The sequence below is a fragment of the Chinchilla lanigera genome, unplaced genomic scaffold (assembly GCF_000276665.1).
Source record: "Chinchilla lanigera isolate Chin_1 unplaced genomic scaffold, ChiLan1.0 scaffold00101, whole genome shotgun sequence".
Lineage (NCBI taxonomy): Eukaryota > Metazoa > Chordata > Mammalia > Rodentia > Chinchillidae > Chinchilla > Chinchilla lanigera.
In genome coordinates, this window is record NW_004955502.1 from 175,217 (window position 1) to 192,944 (window position 17,728).

Genomic DNA, 17,728 nt, shown 5'->3' on the forward strand with positions numbered 1-17,728 from the left:
CAAGACACATCAATCTTTTTATCTCCCTTCCCCATCCCTCATCCCCTCAAAGGCCTCCACCCAGGGCTGAACCCAGATTTTATTAATTCACGAAGGGCGTGGCTTGAGGATGAGTAACTCTGAGAATTGCAAGAAGTATGTGAGTGCCAAGAGCTGGGCTAGGTAGCGGGCCTGAAATCACCTCTGCAAATGCAGAAAGAAGGATCTGCAGAAAGAGTAATCTGCATAACACAACTGAGACAGTATCTAATATCTTGGGGTGCATCGGCTCTGATGTGTAATCCTCAATCCCAGCTGACAGCATGGAGCATTGGCTCACACATCCCACTTCATCCCAGCTCACTCATGGGAACAATGGGGGTCTAAGGAAACACACCTGCCATCTTCAAAACTACCGTCAGCACCTCTGCTAAACCGATATGCATTGCTTAAAGCCAACTGATGGGATAAAGAAAGGTCCCAGAGAGCTCTGTACATAGCAATACATGGAAATAGGGTCAGGCTCAGCCAAAATGGAGACAACTGCTCCGTTTTCAAGGAGAGTGACCTAGCTGGTCCTCACAGATCTTTAGTTATATTTTGCCTTACTTCAGTGAGAGCTACTATATGGTATTTAAACTTGTGTGTCCTATTTCACTTAACATTATATCTTCCAGGTATATACACTTTTGTACAAATGTCTCAAAATTATCCTTCTTTACAGCCAAGTATTTCATTATGTACATTTTCTTTATCCATTGATGGACATAGAGGCCGCTTTCAGGATTTAGCTATTATGAGTTACGCTGCTATAAACACCAGTATGCATGGATCACTGTAATGTGCTATCTTCAGTTCTGATGGAATTTTTATTTTTAAATTTTTGAGAAATCTCCATACTGATTCCCATAGTGTTGGAACTAGCTTTCAGTGGAAAGATATTAAGACTTTAGAACTCAAGCCTATTAGACATCAAGCCAAAGCGGCCCTAGACTTCCATCTTTGTCCATATGCCCTTGAAGCGTTGAAGACTCAAGTATGGGGTTAGCAGATGTCGCAAATACTCTTTGAGGTAAAACTGGGCTTTGTCATTCTACCTATTTAACTACTATTTCCCTTTTTTCATCTTTTTAAAATTTTTTTTTTGCATCTGAGTATTTTTCTTGTCTTACCATTTGTTTACTGCAAGCTATGTTTTATAATAAATCCAAACATTTTCATGTTTTCAGCCCACTGTACTGCTGGATCCTCAAGTGAACAATTAGACTGGTAATGAAGCCTTTCTGGTGGGTGTGTGCATAATGCATTAGATACTACAGGAGCAAAGAAAGATTGCTGTACCAGGACATCTTAAATAGGAACACAGCATGTGGTCCTGAACGACAAGGAGCACAGACTGAGCCTCATCAGTGATTTGGGGGTGAAAAAGGACACTGATAAACAGTCCTTTACAGTAGTGTATTTACTACACCCACCCCTAAACCCCATTCTCATTAAAGCAGCTAGAAAAAGAGAGAAACACTGGTCCTTTTTCCCTTTAAAACTACATTTGGTTATTTTTTAAATTGATATATACTGAGTACCACAGTAACTTAGACAGCTCAACTGACAAACTAAAAATTAAAGTATGGTTGAACCTAAATAAGGTAGATTATGCATATGAGGAAAAATATTATAATGAAAAAACTTAAAATATACGTGTAATATTTTTTCATATTTTGCTATTTGATGTGCTAGTTAAGAGCACTTTGATTCCTTAAAAGCCTAAAATGAGAAAATGATTTGTTCACAAAGAATTCTTCCTAATGATTACAAATTTTTTTAAACACCCCTTCTCCTATTTCCACTGTTTTAGTTACTTTTCTCTCATTGCTGAGACAAAATACCTGACACCCAAGGTTAATGGAGGAAAGGCTCAGTTTGTGGAGATTTCAGTCCACAATCGGCAGGCTCCAAGACAAGTGGGCACATGGCAGACAGGCAACTGTTAATAGGAGTGGAAGACAGACAAAGCATCGAGAGAAGGGATGAAGACAGTGAGACAAGCTTTTTTTGTGTACCTTACATCATATCCAGTCTACTGAGATTAGGGCAGTGTCAATTCAATCAGTGGACTGATCCAGCAATCGCCTACCCTTAATTTAGGCACCCTCGACTCTAGCATTGCACCACCAATCACACACTGTAGATTCAGCCACCTTGGAAAAAGCTCTATGACCACATGAGGCTTTGAGGAGACATCTAGACACAAATCATAACATCCACTAATTCAAGCCTGGCAATATCCTTTAGAAAGCCCTCTTGTTGGGGACCTTGACAATCACTGCTGGAGACACTGAGATGTCAAAAATTCAGTGTCTTTTATTGCCATTGCTGTTTTGTTTTTCAGAAGTGTGAAGACTTCTTTTTTATACTGTGCTTGGTTTCAAGAGCACTCAGTCAGTTCTATTTTAAACCAAGAAAACTCTTCCAGACTCTTCGTAAGGAATGACTCTTCCAGTATCTTTAATTGCAACCTCCTCCACTTTCTCATGCTCAGTTGGCATATATATAATTTCAGAAACAAATCTGAGCATAAAGTTAGGAGACCAATTCAATTGCCAAATATCATTTAGCCTATAAAATTTGCCCTGCCCTTCCATCAGAAAACATGGAGGGTTGGTAACTAGGCAAACCTGTCTACCTCTTCCTTTGAGATGAGTAATCCTCTAGGAAATTTCTAAGTCTTAAACGCAAACAGATTTTTGGCAGACACTCAATTCTTACCAGACTCTACCCAACCAATATGATCCACATCAGAAAACTGCTTAGGTGCAAGGTGATATTCCTGCCAAACTATATTTGATTTGTAACTAACAATCCAATTCTTCCTGGAAAATAAGGTTTTCTGAATCAATGTGTAAAATTTAATATTTGTTATTGTCTAAAAGTTTTAGCTGAGGCCTCAAAGGTGAGAACAATAGGTGTTATGTAAGTTAAACATTTATAGGTGATGAAATATCACTATATATCTAATGGAACAACTAAAATTAAAAATAGCACCAAATGCTGCTGAAAATGTGCAGAAACGATATCCATCACATACTGTTGGTGAACAGAATGTCAATTCACTCTATTATTTTGGCAGTTTCTTATAAAACAAAACATTAACTATACAGCCCAGCGATCACAATATGAGCCATTTATACAAAAGTGAAAACTTGTGTACACTGCAATAAAAACGTATATAAATGGTCACAGCAACTTTATCTGAACAGCTAAAAACTGGAAACGATCCAGATGTTCTTCAACAGATGAAAGGGTGATAGATCCATACGACAGACCACCACTCAGAAATTGAAAGGAAGGAACTACTGTTAGGTCATGCAGATACACAGATGGATCTCAAGGGCGTTATGCTGAGTGAAAAGAGACAGTCTACACAGAAAAAAGAGGTGGTACTCTTGGTGCATCAACTGTGGGGTTATGGGAGGCAGAAAAGGAGAGAAAATAAAAACTGGTTTAGAGAAAATGGATTTTTTAGGAGAACATTGCTGGCAGTGAAAAGGGTTATGATATCCACAAAAAATGAGAACATTACAAGTATTAATAAAAATAGAGGCCCTTCCCAGGAGAGTAGACTAATATTTTCTTCCCTGGTCATCCGTTTCTGCTGAGCTGACATTGGCTGTGGACTCAGAGAGGAGGACCAAAGAGAGATCTCAGAAGAACCACACCTGTATCTCCTGGAGTGAGGAAAGGCTTATGACAGTGCCCAGCCTACACTAGGAAAGACTGGCTGGAGTTTCTTCTAATGCCACGGGTATCTGGGGTGACAGAGTTGCCCTTCTAGAGGACAGGGCAAGAGTCCTGAACGCAACCAAGATGAGCAGGCATGAGCCATCTTGAAGAAACCAAGACCAAAAAGGAAAAGTATCTCAAGAAAAAAAGAGGCATCTCCAAAGATTGACAAAAAGTCAAGAAGAGCAGCAGGATTCACAAAAGTCAAGAAAGAAGTGTCACCTTGTCAAAAACTACAGGCAGAGGAACCAGTGCGGAGTTGAAGAGCATTCAGAGATCCAAAGGCCTGTCTGGCATGCAGAGGATAACAGTTCAGAGGAGGTGCCCACAGCTACAGATGAGAAAGACTCCTTCTCTTTCTTACCACTGACCCCCCACATGCTCTTGAAGAAGCCAAAAGCAGCAGAGGGGAAGGGCATGGGTAAGAGTGATGAACACTACAAAACCCTAGTCCTTGCCCTCTTCCCCACATCACTTTCCAAACTTGGGTCAGATCTGAGCTGTGGTCAAAGGGTAGAGGTTTAGAGTTGGGTAAAAGATGTGGATTTTCATTCAGATTATCGATTTCTTAAGCCCTGAAAATGAGAACATCTCACTGAGACTTGCAAATATTCAAAGAGTTAAGGGATTTGCCTAACATATAATCAGGAATGAAAATGACAAGAGCCCACAGACATGTTAAGAACAATCACAGGGAAAATCCAAGCTACTTCCTGAGTGCCTCTTTTAAAAAAAACATGACAAGTCCTTACATTTTTTTCCCTTGATCCATAAAGCAATCCTTTGCTTACTCTGCTCTGTCTGGTGTTCCATGTCACCTGTTGTAAAGTATTTTGAAGAGATACAATATCTGTCCTCAAGGTATTGCTTGCTTTTAAATTCAATGAGTCCTGTAAATCACATGAAGCATAATTACAATCCAAATGGTTCTACTTAATCAGTCTACTCCATTTCTGCTCTAACCAGGTTGTACTGACCTGCTGCTGGTCAAGGTAGCAGTTGCTAAACAGTGGTGAAGGCAAATGTTATTTATCTGGGAGGGCTCCTATTTATAATAAACAAGAACATAAAAATGACAATCATGAGTGAGGTTATTAGTTATTACTATTCTCAGAAAACTTTCGAACAGCTCTTTACACTGACCATCCCTGAGGGTACTGGTTAGAATACTGTAGATCAGTTATCAAAGAATGGCTCTGGTGTTTTCTTAAGTGAACCTGTTTTGATTTTTTTTCATTAGCAAAATCTCCCAAAGATGACTCATTGTGAGAACAACTTTGTGAGAGTCATTGGAAAACCTGGACGTTTCCAAATCCTACCTCAGAGTGAATAAAAGAGGAAATATATGGCAGGTAATTTAGTGATGATGGATAATACTTAATGAATCAGAGTCTTGGAAGTCCAATTTGAGGACTCTTCCTGCTTTACAGTCAGAAACACTCATAAAAGGCATCACAATTTTCAATTCCCTATTTAAGCTGTAAAAACTTAATGTGCAAAAATCATAATTCATGAGTAAAAGCATCAATTATCTGCACATTGTCTCATAAAGTGCAATCAACTCAGAAAAACAATGTTCACCTGCCTTATCTACTCAAATAGATTTTCCCCTTATCTAAGAACACAGAACACTGAAACTTGTGAACATAGAGCTGTGAATTACAAGAATTTCAAAGCCTTGAGAGAAATGGGAGTTGCCATCTGAAATTGAAGGCATTTTGAAAACAAAAACATCAGTCTTATATTAATAGCTAGAATACACCATTTTCATCAAATTAGACTATGCTTTAAGCTATTTTTTTAATTGTTGTGATTCTAAAAGTGCTAAGTTTTTCATGTACTCTTTTTTTTTTTTTTTGGTTTTGGTTTTTCTCCGGTACTAGGAACCGAACTCACGACCTTGCGCATGCCAGGCAGGCGCTTTTGCCGCTGAGCTAAATCCCCAGCCCCTCATGTACTCTTAAACTGTATAACAAAATGTAAAAGTTCACTTTGTAATTCTTTCAGCAAATATGGTACCATCAGTGTTAGTGCTAACCCTTGTAAAGTAGATGTTGTGGTACGCAGTGTAGAACCCTACACTTGTTTTCACAAATGGGGGTAGCAAATACCCGCATTGGAAAACTGTTGGAAACACTGCCTCTGGAGAGCTCAAAGCTAAGTCCCTCCCCAGGAATGAAGGGACGTTGCTGCATCCAGAGATCCCTGTGAAATCAGCTCCCAACTTGTTCCCCTTGCTGGCTTCACTCTCACACAAGCGCTGTTTCCAGGAGCATTCTCTAGTAAACTTCCTGTTCACAAAGTTCCATCTCAGTTAGAAAAACTATTCAAGAAAGGTCAGAGGAACTGACCTGAAGAAATCCAACTGGCACAATTAGGGAGCATTTGAGAAATAAGATAACTGTAATATATTAAAATCCATTGAATATCAGTAATGCCAAACTGAAGAAAACTGAAGGAGAGTTTTCTGTTCTCTAAAAATGATAGCACTAGTAGGCAGAAAAGGAAGGAAATAGGTGCTGCATATATTAGTGTATTAGTAGTCTCAAAACTAATAAATGTAGACAGAATGTTATAGAGAATTTGCGTGTGGCAACCATTTCAAAAGATGCTTGATTCCCACTGGAGTTAACAAGGAATGTTACTGCTGCTGGTGGCTAGAGGTTAGCTGAGGTAGAGAGTATTGACATAATCCTGCAATACCTTCCTATAAAATACAAATTAGTTACAGAGGGGAAATGGAGAATTAAAGTGAAGAAACTTGGCAAATGAAATATGAGATGATCAAGCCCAATGTTACCAGTAGTTAGTAAGATTGGTCTACATCTATATTGTGTACTTTGTTTTCAGTTTTTGAAAAATGAAACTAGCACAGGGATTACTGTGCGGTCCAAGCTGGCCTAAAACTCAGTATGTAGCCAAGGCTGGTCTCAAGCTCATGGTGATCCTCCTGCCTTCTGATTGCCGGGATTACAAGTGTGTGCCACCACGCCCAGCTACTCTGTGTAGTTTTTGATGCTCACAGCGTCTTTACCAACTGTTACATGATTCCAAAATGGTGAAAGGAAGTTTAGTCCTTTTATAGAATACAGGACACCTTAAGAGATCAAGGATATGGGAAACAGATAAAGCAGACAACTTTTGAAGAGTGAAGGAATTTGAGGAGATAAGACAAACAATGCAACACCACCTATTCCTGGAGGGCAACCTTGACAGAAGAAAGAGCCATTTCCTCACTAGATTGTGGAAATTTGAATCCAGCCTACTGCTTGGATGTAGTGTTGCACTGACATTGATTTCACGACTTGAAGATCTTTGTGCTGATTATTTAGAATATTATTTTGGGAGAATATCCACTGGAACATTTAGAAGTTATGGGACATTGGGGGGGAGATGGGATGGGAGAGAGAGGAAGGAAATGCAATGCAACAGAAATAATTGCTTATGTAACTAGTCATCAGGGAAATGAAAGTCAAAACTCACTTGAAAAACAATTGCTATTATCAAAAAAAGACCAAAGGTAACAAATGCTAGTGAGGGTGCAAAGGTAACCTTTAGACACTTGGTGGGAATGTAAATGAACACAGTCTTTATGGAAAACAGTATAAAGGTTGCTCAAAAAAACTAAAAATGAAACTAGCATATGATCTAGCAACCCAACTCAGGTGTCCAAGAGACACCTGCACTCCCATGTTTACACTACTATTCACAATAACCCAGACATGGAAACAACCTAAGTGTCAACTGCTGAGTGGATAAAGAAAACATAATATATACACACAAGGAGATACCAATCAGTCATTAAGAATGAAACTCTGTATTTATGACAATATGGATGGAACTGGAGATTAAGTGAAATAATCCAGGCACAGGTAAGTGCATGATCTCACTCACGTGGTGTGAAGTGCAGAGAACACTTGGGAGTGAGCATAGAGGAAGGAGGGAGAAGAAATGGGTGATCAAAGGACCCTAGGTTATAGTTAGTAGCTGTGGTATGATATTGCAGAGGGTGATTATACACCACAATAATGTGCTATAGGTTGATCATAAAGAAATAAATGTTTGATTAGATATATTTAACCTAATTTAAGCACTGCATAATACGTACATGTACTGAAACATTAGATGAGATTCCATAAATACCATGTTTTTAATGTATCAATTTTTAAAATAAATTTAACTTAAAAATAGAAATAACTGGACAGCATGGGTAAAAAAGACACCAGCTTTTTTTATGACAACTTTTCTACCATATACCCTTTGGCCTTGATTATGTTTTAGTGTTCATATACTTAATCAACCGGCTCAAAAGAATAGCATCATTCCCAGTCACTGCATTGCAGAGAGAACAACTACCAGTTATATCAGCAACTACACAACTAATCACATCTCAGTGAGTTAATTTAAGACTTGTTTTAGCTGGGTGTGGTGGTCTGTAACACCAGCACTCGGGAGGCTGAGGTAGAGGATCCCTGCGAGTTCAAGGCCAGCCTGGGCTACAAAGTGAGCTCAAGGCCAGCTTGAACTGCATAGCGAGACTCTGTCTCAAACAAACAACTTGTTTTAATAATTTCACACTTTTTTTTGATACTCCATGAAGACAATATAAGCTGGGATGTAGATAATGAGGGAAAGAGAAAGGAAGGAACAAAATAGTTCACAAACTAGAGGGATAAAAGAACTAACAGCAAATGAAAGCAAGAGGACTTTACAAAAGTCGTTATTCATACCTTGCATTGTCTTCTTTAATTCATTCATCTTTTTGTTTGTGTCTTCCTTAAGCTTGAAGAAACTTAGAAGCGTAAGTGAAAAAAATCTGAAAATGTTACATGCTGTATAATTCCAACATAATCAAGGCCAAGGTCACATCATAAGGAGACACTAAGTAAGTCTTCACAGTAGTGACAGCTTTTCTATCCTCACTGATCTTTAATCCTCAGCACAAAAACAACAGAAACAGAAGACAAGGCCTCCAAAACATCTTAACTCCCCAAAAACTGATGTCATGGGCACTGAGGTAGAAAGTTTCAGGCAAAGAACTGAAAAATCAAATGGTTAAAGTTTTAAGTGATCAGAGGACAAATAAACACAAACATAAATGTTCAGTGAGTTAAAAAGGATGTAAAAAATCTAATTAATATGTTTAACAAGCTTAATTCCAACTATAATATTCTAGCAAAGATAATAAAAAAGATCAGGCACTTCCGGAGGCTAAAGAGGGTCAACAAGCAGATTAAGACAACAAAACTATTTTCTATCGTAGTGTCCCAATAAATACCTTTCGTTACACACTTGTCAAAATCCATAAAATGGACAATAGCAGCAAAAAACTACGTAAATGGTGGGATGTAGGTGATAGTGATGTTAATACAGGTTTAGAAGTAGTAATAAATTTAACATCCTGGAAGGGTTACTGATAGCAAGAGAAGCCACATATGTGTGGAGGCAGAAGTTACATAGGAACTTTTTGTACTTTCCACTCAGTTTTGCTGTGAACCCAAAACTGCTCAAAAAAAGAAAAAAACAACAAAGAGAATCTACTTTTAAAATACTATGTTAAGTATTTACAGTAGGCAAAATGTTTCATTAAGATTACCAAATTAAAAAACAAGTATATTTTTCCTATTCATGTATAAGATGGTCTCATTTATATAAGATACTACATATACACTAACAGTATTTATATATATTTTAAATATATATAAATTACTCAGTGGCTCCTGGGGTTAAGGAAACAGTAAGACAAAATCAATTTTTTGTTTTTGCTTTATATAAATGTTATATATTGTTTGACTGTTTTACAATAGGCATTACTTTAATAATTTAAAAAATTTCAAAAGGACATTCATTTTCTCGTATTTTTGAATTAAAATACATTTCCTTGTATTTTTGAAATGAAAGTACAAGAAATATGTTTTTGAAAATGTACTGTGGTCCAAGAAACACCTATGTTAAATACAGCTGGGGCATTACTCCCTGAGTCCCATCCAAGTTTAATGTTTAATTAATCAGGCCCTGTAGGAATGAGGTACAGGGCTTTGCTTAACACCACCAGTGACTCTAACTCCTGCCACTGTGAACTGTGATAAAGCAAAATGATTGAAGAGTTTCCTAAAACTCAGCAAATGCCTACAACCTCCTGGATAAGCACCTACCAGTTTCACGTTGGTCTAAAATTGAAAGACAGTAGTTACCACAGCCCAGCTAAAAGGGGGATGAGGCTAAATAAATCAGTGACCCACGACATACCATGAATAAGAGCCTACTTTAAGAAGCACTGTTACAGTATCAAATGAGAAGACACGAGTCTTGAAAGCTGCCAATGTGCCTAAATTCCCTTTTCTCGTAATTCCCATTTGCTCATACAGAGGCAACAATATCCAAATGACTGTAAACCTGCTTAATGATTCTACTTTAATTTGAAATACATTTCCTCATTCTTAATACCCATTAAGAAAAAATGAACAAGTTAACACTTTGTGGACACAAGGACCTAAATTATTGTCAAGTAAAGGCGTACATATGTTCATTTATACTATACACTTAAAATGTGTCTTGACAAGTCATACCCCTGCATTTTAAGAGAATTTTTAAGCCAAAATATAATTCACACAGTTTTGTCTTCCATCTTTAACTATCTCAATCTTCCTTTCAGAAGTATAATTAACTTAAAACCAGGCAAAAGGAGTGTAGTTACTTAGAAGGCTTTTTAATAAATGGCTCTATTATAAAAGCCTAAAGTTAGTAAAATTAGACTCAAAGTCACCAAGGTTCAATATATTCACCTATGTGCAATACTTGGAAAGTCAAATTACTAAATTATAAAGCAGTTTATCACATGTATCTACTTTTTAAAATTCGGAACGACAAGTCTTTCTCTCCCCACCCCATTGAGCATTATCTATAAGTGACCCATTCTTGAGAAGAAATGAATTATCCTGGATGTCTTTTGCTTCCTTTCATATTCAAACACAGACACATATTTAAATGCAGTTTAAAGCCCTTGCTGCACATGGAATCCTTCTTTATGCTGCCCACTTGAAAGTACAGTAAGGTAACGTTAGCACAAAATGTTTTTGCACAAAATGTTTAAACTCCTAATGTTTTCTAATTTTAAGCCAGTCTATAAAACATATACTTGATGTTTTGACTGTCACTTAAAATTGATGCTTATCAATTTAGCTTCCCCAAAATGTAAATGCTAATAAAATAGCAAGAGCTTTTTCAAAATTATCAAAATCTTGTCGGGTGTGGTGGCACAGGCCTGTAATCCATACATTCTGGAGGGTAAGGCAGGATTGCTGAGAGGTTGAGGCCAGCCTGGGCTACATAGTGAGTTGAAGACCTGCCTGAAGTATACACTACACAGTGAAATGCAGTCTCAAAAAACAAAACGAACCTAAACAATTAGCAAAATCTAACTATAGTATGTGCTCAACTTTATAACAATCCCATTAAATAAGGGTTTTAAGACAGGCATAATAACCCTGTGTAAAAAGGAACTATATACACACACACACACCCAAATCACAAAGCATGGTTGTTGTATTTCAGGTACATTCATCCATACTTAAGAGCTCCAAAAATTCCTTTTAGGTTGTTCTGTCAGTCAAATAGTAAATCTAGCACCCAGGCTCCAAATAAGTTTATAACAGTGTTTAACTATGAGATACAAATTTATAAAATATGGAATAAAAATCTTCACCATTTGCTCATTTTAAAATTTAACTTTTCCCAGGTTTGGTGGTGTATGCCTATAATCTCAGCATTCAAAAGGCTGGGGCAGGAGTATCACCATGAGTTGAATGCCAACCTCAACTACATGGAAAGACCCTGTCTCAAAAAAAGAATAATAAAATTTGACTTTTAAGGTTTTATCACTTTGCTCTTGATTTGTACATTCACAATACATTTCTCCAGAATTCTGACAAAAACATTTATGTAAAACCAGTCTATTTCTCATAGCAACAAAAGCAGCGTTGTGGTTTTCGCTCCCCTGTAAGTAGTTCCTAAAGAGGTGTCTTAATCTACAGTCAAACGACAGACAAGACTGTCCGGGGATTAGAACAGTTTCCATCTCACTGCACTGCTCAAATACCTTCAAGTAATTTCAAAAAGGAAATATAATTTCCAAGAGGAAAAGTTAGCATTACTGAGTTAGACTTATTCTGAGATTTGAGATCTCCCTATGAAGGTGCCAAATGAAAGAATCATGCATAAAGGAGAATTTTCTATTTATAAAGCAACATTGTTATTTTGCTCATACAAAGCTCACGATTAAAGCAAGCAGGACCTTGTATAGCATAAAGTCAAGACAGCCAGGACTGTGACTAACCAGGAATGATGTACTACAGTATATACTTGGCACATTCACGGTTATGTACAGGATATATAAAGCTTACATATATTAATAGGAGGGAAAGGGTGCTTTCTTACATCTGTTTAGTGCACATAGTTCAGTTCATGACAGAAAAGTTGTCATTTTTTTTTTTTTTTTTTGAGATAGGGTCTTGCTATGTCTCTCAGGCTGGTCTTTAACTCACTATGTAGTCCAGGCTGGTCTTGAACTCACGGCAATCCTCCTGCCTCAGCCTCCCAAGTGCTGGTATTACAGGGATGTGCCATCACACTCGGTTAAGATTTTCCTTTTTTTGCCATTAGATATTATTTACAAATAGAAATTTGTTAGTTTCACACCATGACAGATGATGCATTTGACATTTTTGTAACTAAATCATGTGAAAGTTTAAAATATTAAGGATCTAAACTGTACACTCATAGATTAACCTAAAGTATAAAAGGAGTAACCTGTATTTTAGCAATCATGTGACATATTTTAGCATTTTTAAAATATAAGTTGACTTCAATTTTGTATGAATCTAGAAAAGATAACTTCAAAGTGATAAAACCAGGGCCCCTATTCATACATATCTCTAAAAGTTAACAAAAGATTTCAATTTTAAAAGAATCACATTGTATTAATTAGTCTGAATTCATTTTAATAGCTAAAATCTTCCAAAATGTGTATTAATACCTAGTCTTCAAGCCCAGTCACCCACAACATGAATACACAAATAATTAAACAATAGTTACAATTATCTTTGCTATCATTTTCTGGAGAAAAAAAAAATATCTATGAGTATACACAATTTCTTCAGAATGGTTTCTGTAATCTCTTCACAAATCCTCAGCACTAAAAAAGTCTGTCCTACATACAGAAGCCCAGCAGGTTGGCAGTGCAGGTTTAGAGGCCATGCACATAATTCTGTGAAAGAACTGGTTTGTGTTCACTTGCAGACCACAAAGTAGATTCAGGGTGCTCTAATTTAATGTTGATGATGTTTCCTTGTCATGGTTTCCTATGGTATAAAAGTTTAAATGACTCAACCTTTCTTTTACAGTAACTGTAACTGCTTTTTCCTTATAGTTAAAATGTTGTTTATGCTAATTACACGTTAACATTAATAATGTTAAACCAATATGCAAATAAACTGTTTTGGTTCTTAGGAATGTTTACTAAAACAATTATAGGAAAAGATGTTTTGCTTTCATGCTAAAACTATTTCAGTACTACTGAGTCATCTCACCCCAAAACTCTACGAAGTGTTGCCTTATTCAAGTTATTTACTAAGCATCCACTTCTGTGTCAGGCATTGTCTTAGCTGCTGAGGATAAACTCAGTCCATTGAACATAGAATTGAGCATAGAACTGCCCTCATGAAGCCCACAATCTAGTAGATGAAGCACCTATTAATCAAATAATCATGTATGTAGAGACACTGAGAATTTTATTCACTAAAAATTCTCTATGGGATAAAAGCTCAGAAAGAGAACCATGTAGATTAACAGATGCACAACAGTAAAACCGCCTAGTCTTTGAACTACCCTAAAATAGCCTGGCATAGTCTACAAGGAGGACAGAATGAAAGGGTACTATTTGCAGAAAGGAGGCGAAGAATCATGGCATAGCAGAGGGAGGGAGGGAAGAATAGCATTAGGTATCCAATATTCCTGGATTAGAACATGAAACTGTAAAATGTTAAGAGAGGTGGCAACATTTGGGGGGAGATTTGCACACAACACATGTAGAAGACATTTTGCTACCTTGTGAAGCAATCCTACACTGCAGAGCCACACATCATCTCACACACGAAGAACTGCCTTTATTTCTCCTGCGGCTGCCTCACTGTAACCTCAGATGCAAGGACATGTTTGTTCAAGTCTGTTCACACATGGCCATGTAACAACAAAATGGAATATATTGTTAGAGAGGAAAAACTTGGTGATATTAAAGCACTGAGAGAAAACAAAACACCTGACCATTTTCAGAGGCAACCAAGGCAAACTTGTCTAAGAACTGGCATTTGATCTGAGAGCTAAAGGATGAGCTCCTAGTTGAGGTGGAGGAACAATATGCATGAGGGTTCTGATGCAGAAAGATGAAATTCTAACAAAGTCCATGCTACCGAAGTAAAGAGAGTGGAGGGAAGGAGAGACACTTCAGGTAATGACAGGGTGAGGGGAGCAGCCAACAATCTACACAGCCTTTCCAGATATGTTTGAGCTCACAATTCAAGTATCTATCCCAACAAACATAAATACCACTAAAGGGTCACCTACAGATCAGGCTTTTATTTGAAATGACCACTTTAATTCTAGCATAGATTACAAAAGCAACTAGAGAGGAAAAAAAGAGTGGAGGCTCTTGTGGTACATCAAGCTAGATAGTAAACTTGCCTAGCACAGGATGACAACAAGGAACTGAATTTAAAAATGTATACTGAGCCAAAATGCTGCAATTAACCTGTTTGAAGACTTATCTGGTGACAGATTATGTGCAGAATGAGGGCGGGATTATACCTAGGGTTTTAGCTCCAAGAACTGGGTGAAGGAATGTTTCATCAAATTTGGGAAGACTGGACAAGGTCAAGGTTAACGGAGTTCACAAGCGGATACATGCGTTTAAAGCCCTGGGTGCCTTTAAAACATACACATGGCACTCTCCAGGTGGGAGTTTAGTATTTGTCGACAGGACTCGAAGCCAAGGGAAAATGTCTGGACAGCACACAGTATGTTTTTAGTGGGAGCACTATTAACTCCTCTCATTTCTATCCCTTTGCCAACCTCCCCAATCTGTTGTCAAAAACAGAATGAGCAGTTTCATTTCAAATACTCCAGTTACTTATCTTTACACATTCACCCTTAACAATTGAAGAAAAATGTCCTACCAGTTTAGTACAATAACAACCATCTGCAATTAGGAAAAACATGTGGCCAATTTCTAGGTAAAATGAAAGAACACAGGATATGCATGACAGTGTTCTGATCTGTAAGTGGAAATGAAATTCTCTAACATAATTGTGGTCAAGATGTATCACCTTTTTAAAAAAACCAACACTTGGGCTGGGGACATAGCTCAGTGGCACAAGTGCCTGCCTGGCAAATGCAAGGTCCTGAGTTCGATCCCCAGTACCAAAAAAAAGTTAAAAAAAAAAAAAAAAAAAAACCAACACTTACACAGAGCCACAAAAAGCAACTTTTTAATGCAACAGCATTTTACTAATTGTCTTCCTTTACAGGTGATTTTTATGTATCTCTTTAGTAAATAGTTCTGTTAAACCTCGTTACAAACTTGGTGACAGAACTACCATTCCACAAACAGTCCAAAAAGTAACTATTACTGGAAGTACCTGACATGTGATTAAAGCAGCAGAGCTGGTGCACTTTTCTGGTCCATAGGTTCCCGCAGCTGCAGTTTTACCTTCAGACATTATCACCCATTTTCTACACTGTTCTACACGAGGGTGGTCCCTTCTCACATTGCTCTTCACTGACTTCCACACCAAGTATGTAATAAATGCCTAAGAACTGAAAACGGCTTCCTACAGCTTCTCCTGCAAGGCAAAACTTGGTCAGAACTTTTTTTTTTATCTTAAAACTGCAAATTCCGTGTGGCAAATTGTCATTACTTCTGCTTTTACTATCTTATGGGTGGTTTTCAAGATTTCCGATGTGGTACACTTTTCCAGCATGAAATAAAAATGGACACAAAAACAATTTTAAGATAATTTTACTATAAATGTTACTATGATGCTTCTCAAAATGAATGTAAAGACAAGAACTTTTTTAAAGTAAATTATCTAAATCAAAGGACTGAAATTATTTACCTTTTGAAAGGTTCCTTTTTAAAACTTCCTTAAAAAATCGTTAATTTGGGACATAATATTCTCTTAAGGAGCAGTGTAAAAAGACAACTTGTATTGTTTGTATATACATACAAACATACAAGCCAAATTATTTCACAGAAAATTTAAAGATATTCTGGGGATATTTGGCATCTGTATTGGATTTACTACCTTGTCAGTACATATGCCAAGACTTCCTCCAGTAACTTTTTTTTCTTTTGTGTCTTGTTGAGACAGGGTCTCTCTATGCAGTTTAGGCTAGCCTTGAGTTTACTTGTAGCCCAGGCTGGTCTTGATCTCACAACAATCCTCTTGCCTCAGCCTCCTAAGTGCTGGGGTTACAGGCATGCACCAGCACGCCCAGTAACTGTTTTAAAATCTTTTAAAATGAAACTTACAATTTAACTCAGCTATCCCCCTTGCTGGTATCTTCCTGAAAAAATTAAAAGCATACCACAGCGATATACGCACACCTATTTATAATAGTTTGTAATAGCCAGATCTTGGAAACAGCCCAAATCCCCATCAACTGGTGAATAAAGAACTGATTTCTTTGTACAATGGAGTACTACTCTGCCATAAAGGGGGATATGGTCGAGATATTTCTAGGTAAATTAATGCACCCTGAGACCATATTAAGTGAAATAAATCGGACACACGTCAACAGCACATTATTTCTCTGGAAAAACCAAAAGTGTAAATAAGGACCAAAAAGTATACTAGGTATTGTGAAATAGGAAGAAAATGTTCAAATAAAGAGGGGAACGAGAGTGAGAGGGGAAGGTAAAGGTAAGAAGGGAAAAAATGTGAAAAGGAGGAGACAATGGAAACAAAGCTTTTGCGAAGGGAGAGGAAAAAGCGGTTGAAGGGAGGGTAGGAGAATGGGAAAAAAAATCGTTATCATTTCCAGGTACAAACTATGATGAATGTATGTATATCTAAAATGTACCAATAAAATCTGATAAATCAAAAGGACTGGAGGTGTTAAAAAAAAAAAAAAAAAAAAAAAAGGGAAACTTACAGAGTAGACCCAAGTGTTTAAGGAACTTATAGTTATTGACCTAGTATGTTTTTTAACTCATCCCATTCCCTTCTTGCTCTTACATAGTTAGTAAAATTCTTTATGAAATAGGAATCAAAGGATCAGGGAGTGTTTGGTATCTTCTTAAAAGTAGTACCAACTTCATGTGACTTATTTGAGCAATAGAAATCAAATGTTCATTTACTGTTCCCTGTATCCATTTTAGACGGATCTGAGAATAGGGAGATAGGAACAGTACATCCAAATGTTAAAATATTTGAGATCTAATTCATTATCAAACTCTCACATGCACTTAAACTTGGTCCACGTACTTCAAATATACAACTATTATTAAAGGAATTAAGGTTAAACTTACCCATTAACAAGCAGTTTCATGTTGAGGCTAATTTTATGTCACACATTAAGTATAAATGTATGCTAATATTGCAGGGTGTTCAATATCACTCTAGCTTCTTTTCTCATTATTTACTATGGCCTTAGACATTCCTTAACTCCAAAAATGTAAGTCAGATGTCCTGTAACTTCAAAAAGGTCACCAACTAACCTACAATTAGTGTAGGCAGGATGTCTACATCCCAGTCCCTGGCACATCTATAAACAAGTTACACAGAAAAGAGGAATTAAGGTCACAGACGGAATTCAGAACATTATTCAGCTGACCTTAAAGTAGTAAGATTATGTCGGCAGATGATCACAAGAGTCTTCACAAGTCAAAGAAACAGGAAGTCAGACAGAGCTGGCA